Source organism: Alligator sinensis, unplaced genomic scaffold, assembly GCF_000455745.1.
Source record: "Alligator sinensis unplaced genomic scaffold, ASM45574v1 scaffold103_2, whole genome shotgun sequence".
Lineage (NCBI taxonomy): Eukaryota > Metazoa > Chordata > Crocodylia > Alligatoridae > Alligator > Alligator sinensis.
Genome location: NW_005842166.1, coordinates 132,558 through 140,066, shown reverse-complemented (window position 1 = coordinate 140,066; position 7,509 = coordinate 132,558). Strand labels below are relative to the sequence as shown.

Genomic DNA, 7,509 nt, shown 5'->3' with positions numbered 1-7,509 from the left:
CAGGAATGCAGCAGCAATGCTCTCCAGCTAGGGAGAAAGATAGAGGGTTGCTGATATTCTGGCTTCTCACAGCTCACTTTCCCCACCCCAACGCTGGTGCTCCACAAAACCCCTTCACCCCCTTGCTCCCTGTGCTGAGACTGGAGTGATAAGACAGCTGAATATACAGGAGAGCTGGGAAGGAGCAGAGTATGCCATTTTGTGACTTGGGAAGTATGACTACCCTATTCAAATGCCACTGAAGCATGCCAAAGGGCAAGCCAGGCAGATGCATGTGCCCTTTGAAGTGCTCCCAAACCAGTGGAAGTGCCACAGGAATGGTGAAGGAAGCAGCCACTTTTTAAAAGTGCTTCAAAATGCCATGCTCGGTGGAGCACAACAGAGACCCTTGAGTCCTCCGGCATCCCACAGTGCTCCTCGGACCCACCCCCAGCTTGGACTGCAAGTTTCTCAAGGCAAGCACTGTCTCACTGTGTTTATACTGGGCCTGGCGCAGGGAACCTGTGGTCGTATTTGCAACTTTTTACAAATGTGCAACAGAATAAAAACGAATCAGCTCTGTAATTAACAGCAGGTATCTGAAAAACACTATCAGCATCATATCCCAGCCCCAAAAGACTATTTAGATGAGTCATGGCATTGTCCTTGTGAATTGTTAGTCCTTTGCTTCTGTTAATAGCTAGGAAACTGCTTGCTTATATTTTTAATTCCTCATTACAACTTTCTTTTAATGAAAAAGCTGTTAATTCACCTGGTCAATACCCTTGGGCAGCAATGGCAAACGTATCAAATCACATTGCAAAGTCCCTGTTATATTGCAACGGTCTATAAGTCATTTCACAAGTAATCATCAGACATTTTCACAACAGCATGTCTTGGATGAGGATTCTTTTCATCTCAGACCTTTCAAAATAGCCATCCCAAGGCCTTTCCCTAGGATGCCCACCCTCTCAGACGACCCAGGTATATGATACAAAAGCTATAGGGCCAAGTCCTTCCAGAGTGTTGTTATAGCTCTATAGACATCACTGACACTGTGATGGATAACACCAGCTATCTGGGGGAGCTGCTTAACTGCTGGAAAAAAATGCAATTTTGCAAGGAACCGAAATTATCCCCAAGCTCAGTCTGAATCCTGCAGTCTCCACTGAAACATTAAGGAACAAATTAGAAATATTTAACTGCTTTGTTTTGATATTTCCAAAATGAAACATTGATCTTTTGCTCCAAAAATGACCATTTCAGAACTGGCCAGAGTCTCATTTGAAAAGGCTTAAGCTCCAAAATGGAACATTGTTCCCTAAAATGAATGTATTGGTTTTTATCACTTTGCTGGAAAACAGCCTTTTTGTTTTGGGCTGACGCAACCCTAGTAATTCTCAACTTTTTTTGGTTTTGTTCAGGAATTGAAACAAATCAATGATTTGTGCACTTCTGGGTATGGACACATGACATAATTAACTCAGAGAAATTTAACGTAGATTTTACTCTAAAATACAGTGATTCTCAGTCAGGGTACCATGTCGCCCTGGGGTGCCATGAGATGGGTGTCATAGTATGCCATGTAATGTTAGCACTGTTAGGTGTTCAAAAAGGATTCACAAACCCAGAGATTTAAAATAGGAACCAATGGTGTTAAAAACATTCTGACCTGTTATAGTCTGAGTTCTTTGCAAATGAAGAATTGATATATTATTTTTCTGTAGTCAAAAAAAGGTAAAAATGGACAGCTGGCATTTTCTGATGGAGCCTCAAATCTAACCAGGGGTGCCTTGAGTCTAAAAAGGTTGAGGACAGCTAGTCTAGTTTACTGTGTAGTAATGAACGGGCTCATGCCCACTAGGGCTGTGCGAAACGGCACCGTTCCATTTCGACTTGCGTTTCAACAGAACAGCATTTCATTTCAAATTTTGTTTCGATTCGAAACTACTGTTCCATTTTGTTTCATCGAAACAGTTTCGCTGTTTCAACATTTTGCCCATAGGCTTTAATGGGGAAGCTTGAACCTGCCTATAACTTTGTCATTTCTGGCCTGATTTGGATGAAACTTGCAGAAATGGTAGCCCCTTCTGAGGGCATGAAGCCTGCCACGTTTCAAGGAGATAGGTGCAGGGGTTTTGGGGAAACTGCACCTCAAGCTGTGGACAAGCAAAACTCGTGACATGGGTGACACTGTGTGTTAAGGCGCAGCAGGATGAAAGCTGCAGGGATGGGGGTCCCTGCTGAGGCCACAAAGCCTGTCAGCTGTTGACATAGGTTATGGGGCTTCTTGGTTCTGGGGCCCTGCACCTCTAGCTGCCGACAGGCAAAATTGGAAGACGCAGCTCAGTAACTGCCACCAAGGCAGAAAGCGGGGCAGTTCAAACAATGCTGCCTTTTATGCAGTTTTTCCATCCCTCCCCCAGAGCACTGGGGTTGGAAGGGACCTCAGGAAAGGATGACAGTAAACTGGAAACGTTTAAAAAATCTCAAAACGTTTCGACTCGCCTTGTTTTGTTTCGAGGTTGTTTCAAAGCTCTCTGTTTCGTTTCGATTTCGCTGTTTCGAGCTGGAAACAAGTCGAAACAGCATCAAAACGAAACTGCCAGCGAAATTTCACACAGCCCTAATGCCCACATTGCCCAGGCTGTTTGCTTCCAGTAGGTGCCACTGCAGCACTTGGCCACGCAATGTGGACAGCTGATTTGCATTGCCCGAAGGCTTCCCTTGGATGGAGATGTAACCACAGGACCAGACCACCCATGTAACTTATATCAGTGGTGGCTGCTCCTCACTTCCTGAGGGGTAAGGTTGTCCTGGAGCAGAGTGACTTACACTAGTACTTGTGTGTCCACTTCATTTTTGCTGCAGCATAAAGCCAATGTACTCCCTAGCAAACAGGTTGTGTCCACATGTTCTAACTGTAAGGGCTGCGAGGGCTGCATAATCTTTTGCCTTTGTACGGCATCTGTGAGCTAAGGATCTCTCCATGCTTTGCAGTTACTCATTTTGTTCGTGATGTGTCTGTGAGATAGGTCAATATTTTTATCATCGGTTTTAATGCTGAAAACACTGACACACAGAGAAGTGACTTTCTCACACCAGGCAGGAAGGTCAGTGATGAAACTGGGACCAGAATTTAAGGTTCCTACTAGAGTCTAATCACATTTCCCTTCTTGAAGCTCCAAAATATCTTGTGGGAAAGCTGCTGCCACTCATGATTCCTCGCGTTGTCACCCGCTGGTGATTATGCAGTCCCTGCCACTAAAAATAAGTGCCGCTAAAAATAAAGTTGTAGGAGTAAATTGCACTCTGCTCATATCACTTGAATGCTAGTTTGCTTTGCATGTCATAAAATGCTACATTATTGCAGATCAGCCAATTGCCAATGCTTTCCTCAATTTCCTTAATGGGCATGTGTTATGAGGGGGCAAAAGTCACTCGAGGATTTAGCCTCAGCAACAAATGAATCACTGGTGAATAATAAACCTGACTGTGGAGGAAGCAGGCACTAGGACCTCTAAGACATTACGTCTGCAGAAGAGCCAAACGAGAGAGAAATCAGGAAATAACACTGAGGCAGTATAACTACAGTAGTTTTCTGAGGGTGCTGCAGCTGCCCTGGGTGGTAACGCTCCACTCCTCTGTTTGGACAGGAGTTTATTGTCCACGAATCTTGGGACTTGGCTCCAGATTAAGCTGTGGGCAAACCTGTACCGACATTAACACCAAGGACCTTGCATGGACACTCCAGGAAGGTAAGTGCAAAGATCCGGCCGGTTCAGTAATGCGGCTGCATAACGTATTTTCTTGGTGGGGAAAGAGGAGACCCAAGTGACTGTCAAACGAAGAGCGCTGCAGTCAGAGGGATGAGTAGCTCAGTACCACCTCTTTACCTCTGTCCATCTGTACCCAGGTGGCCCTCCTGATATCCGTGTGGGGGTATTGGTGAGGCGGGGAGGAGGGATGCCTCTAGAAGGCAGATACAAGCATGCTGAGTTTTGGTGCAGAGATCCTGGTAGGCTTCCTGCAAGCTACCAAAGCACACATATACTCCAAGACAGCACGTAAAGCCCTTTGATTCCTTTAGCTCTCAAGATGGAGGAGTTCTGTGCATTGAGGGCATAGTTGTCTTATTGCACTTCAAACCAGTCTGGTTTCCATATGCTGGGCAATTTCCTAAAGCATGTGAGAATTGGTGTAAGAACCAAACCCTCCGGTATATGTGGTATCTATCAGGAAGTATATTCAATATACTCAGTATATTCAATATACTCAGTTCCACAGGCTAAGGCAATTAAAACTAGTTCATTTGGTTGGGAACGGGGAAATTGTTCACCTTTCGGCCCTGTGTCCCAGCCTAGTGTAGGGTGGTGGTGGCTGCAAGTTATAAAAAGTGATTCTCAATCTGGGTGCCATGAAAGCCTTTTAAGTGTGTCACAGAGTGTAACACAACATCAGCACTGCTGAGTGTGCAACATCTACACACGATTCATGCGATAAACCCAGGGATTGCAACTAGAAATCCAGAGTGTCCAAAGCATTCTGGCCTGCGGTGGCCTTTCTGCATTCTTTGCAACAGAAGAATTGCTCTGTTATTTTTCTGCAGCCAAAAAACAAGTGAAAACTAGGAGCTGGCATTTTCCGAGGGGTGTCTTGAATCTAATGAGAGGGGCCTTGAGTCGAGAATCGCTGTTATAAAGAATGTTATAGTCCAGGTGCTTTTTCTTCGAGGTACTTGTCCAAATGGCTCTGACTTCTGGGTCCATGACACCCAGAAAGGAGATCCACATGGACAAGGTACGCTCGAGGATCACAGGGCGGTGTAGGAGAAGTTCATTTATTAGCTTTGGGAGTAGCAGAGAGGAAAAGGATGCATGTTGGCCTTTCTAATAAGCTGGTTTCTGCAGCTGGATCTGATGGTCTCAGTCAGACCCCTTGCCCCTGATCACCAGAACTACTCCTGTCTATCAGCTCTTGCTGACTCCTTTAAGCCAGGCTCATAAGATGTGTTGCCTGGGTTGGGTGGGGCAGATGAACCTCTTGTTCGTTCTTCCCTACCTTGGACCCCCAGGCTCTCCAGCAGCCCACCTTCCCTCTTGCTGAAGTCGCCCACAGATGCATACTCCCAAGGGAAGATTCTGAATGGAAAACCAGCTGTTCTGGGGCATTACAATGCAGAGAAATGGAGAAGGCCACTAATGGCCAGATTATCCAGCAGCATTACAGCCCTTGCAGACCCAGGACTGACCCCTCCTAGCAAAGCTAAAGCTCCTACCTCTTGGTATCTAGGCAGCTGTAGGCGCGTTCCCGAGAGGTGCTCTTGTGAAGCACTTGTGTGCTTCCACTTCCCCTTCCAGCTGTGCTGATTTGCCTGCTGCTCCCTGCTCACAGCACCATTCACCAACAGCTGTCAGTGCACCTTCCTGCAGAAGGCACCCCCAGGAGAGGAGGGACCAAGATTTGCCAGAATCTGCTGCGATGTGCTGCTTTGGCAGGCGTGGCTAGCCTTTCTGGTGGCTTGGGTATCGTTTTTGGTGTCGCGCGGTGCCACGCATCACTTCTAATCATCATGACTGCTCTTCTTTCCCACCAGTCAGGTTTGGCTTGGTTTGGTTTGTTTATAGTGGGGGAAGAGTGAGTGGAAAAAGCAGCTGACTTGCCCATCCTAAGACCTATGACTATCTATCTCAGTGTTTCCATGACCTCGGTCATGCAGGACCAAGCATTTCACAACACCCCTGACCAGATTATTGCTGTTGCCATCTTAAAGACGGATGAGGAGGTCTGTGACAGTCCAGCCTCCTAAATTCGGAGGCTGCAGTTGTGCTGCGCTCTGCTGTGGACAGGGTTATCACGTCTTGTTTGGTCTTTGCCCCCGCTGGGATGGGTTGTTTTATACTGCCTTACATTGATTCATGCTAGGCATGCTTTGGAAGCAACAAGGCTCCGATATCACCTCATTTGACTGCTCCTCAACCGAGCAGAGCAAAGAGCATTGCCAGATCAACAGATTGTGCTAGATGACTGTGTTCAGCCATGGACGGCAGTGCCATGTAGGGCCTGTTGGGTGTGACCATAGCACTGGGCAACCACACATGGACACCCCTTGAAGACTTAGCTCCCCGTTACATCTGCAGCAACTTCCCAGTGCTCTTCATTTGCCATAGCCCTCCAAGCTGCTGTTCTTAAGGTAGATGCTGCTGGAGAGGTGTATGGGGTGCCACCATCAGTGCAATATGGAGCCATGCACTTATGCACTAACCAGAGGTTCTTGGCAGCCAGGCACTGATTCAGAGGTTGAAGTAAAGTAAGTTTGTATCAGAGGCAAAGCAGGGCAGCTCCAGGCAACACAGGGCAGCGCTAGCTGCTGTGGTGCTGATCATGGCGGCACAACCAGCTTTCCCCCTCTCCCGCCCCAGTTGTCTTCCTCCAGTTGCCCCTCACCTCTGCTTCGGTTACAGTTTGTACCTATTCCATTTCCCAGTAGCCAGGTGTTCACATCCCAAATTCCAGCCCTGCCCATGAGACGCCAGTTGGTAGCTTCAGTAAAAGGGCCAAGGGCAAAAACATTCTATGTTCATTCCCTGCCCTTTCACCCCGAGGCAGGTGTGTGCCAGAGGACCCCTTTATACTCAAACATCTGCCTCTTACTTGATGTAAAATCAAACGTGGGACCTGGCATCCTCTGATGTTGCAGCTGCTGCCCCTAGCATTCCCCCCTGAGGCCTTGTGCACAAGAGGGGAGATGGTTCCCGCGGATGTGTTAAAATAACAGGTGAACAAGGCAAACTCAAGTTTGGACTGGTGTTATCAAGTCAAAGAAAAACCTGGGTTCTTTTCCAGGCTGTTTCTTCATCAGGTAACGTGCTTCACTTACAACATCTCATCATGAAGTTGGTGGCAAGCCCTAGGTAGCATGGCTTAAAAGTGCTCTTTCCTCCTGGTGTGAACATGGACCCAGCATGTCCCATCTTGTGGGTTAACGTGCGCAAACACAATGAGCTTCCCCAGCCTGGAAGGGCCGGGGCAGGCTGGCAGAGCAGGGGGAAGGACGGTCCTGCTGGGTCTCGTCTGGGCTGTGTTCATTCTGGGGACGGGCAGGGATCCCATCTCCTCAGCCATCTACCTGGCTCCTTCCCCGATGACCTCATTTCACTGCCAAAAGCAAGCATGGCACAAGCACTGGAGCAACAGCCCTAGCAGTGAGGACAAGGGGACCCTTCTGGCCCAGACACCTCACTTGGGTTAATCAGTTCTGACCTACTGCATATATTTAGCCTTGCAGCAGCTGGAGGTCTCTCTTCCTGCCAGTCTTCATCCGTATGGGGCAGCACGTGAAAGGCCAAGAGGTCTGTGCGGCCAGCATTTTGATACTGGTAGCTGCAAAGAAATAGGAGGTTCAACCACTTGTGGTGCAGAGAATGACCGTGACTCACCTCTGAAAAGGGGAAGAGCGCCACTGCCAGTGCCTCCGCACCGTGATGCTGAGTAACGCCCCCCCCCCCCCCCCCCCCCCCCTCACCCGCT

At 48.0% G+C, this 7,509-nt stretch overlaps 1 protein-coding gene across 2 annotated transcripts in view; it reads left to right on the top strand.

Moving 5' to 3' along the window:
* The first annotated feature begins 3,505 nt into the window (after positions 1 to 3,505).
* Positions 3,506 to 7,509, top strand: part of MATK (megakaryocyte-associated tyrosine kinase) — a 20,173-nt gene continuing 16,169 nt past the window's right edge. For both annotated transcript variants that reach the window (XM_025206609.1, XM_006025753.2), the window contains exon 1: positions 3,506 to 3,737. The gene's annotated coding sequence lies outside the window, so the exon portion shown is untranslated. The remainder of the gene's footprint in view (positions 3,738 to 7,509) is intronic.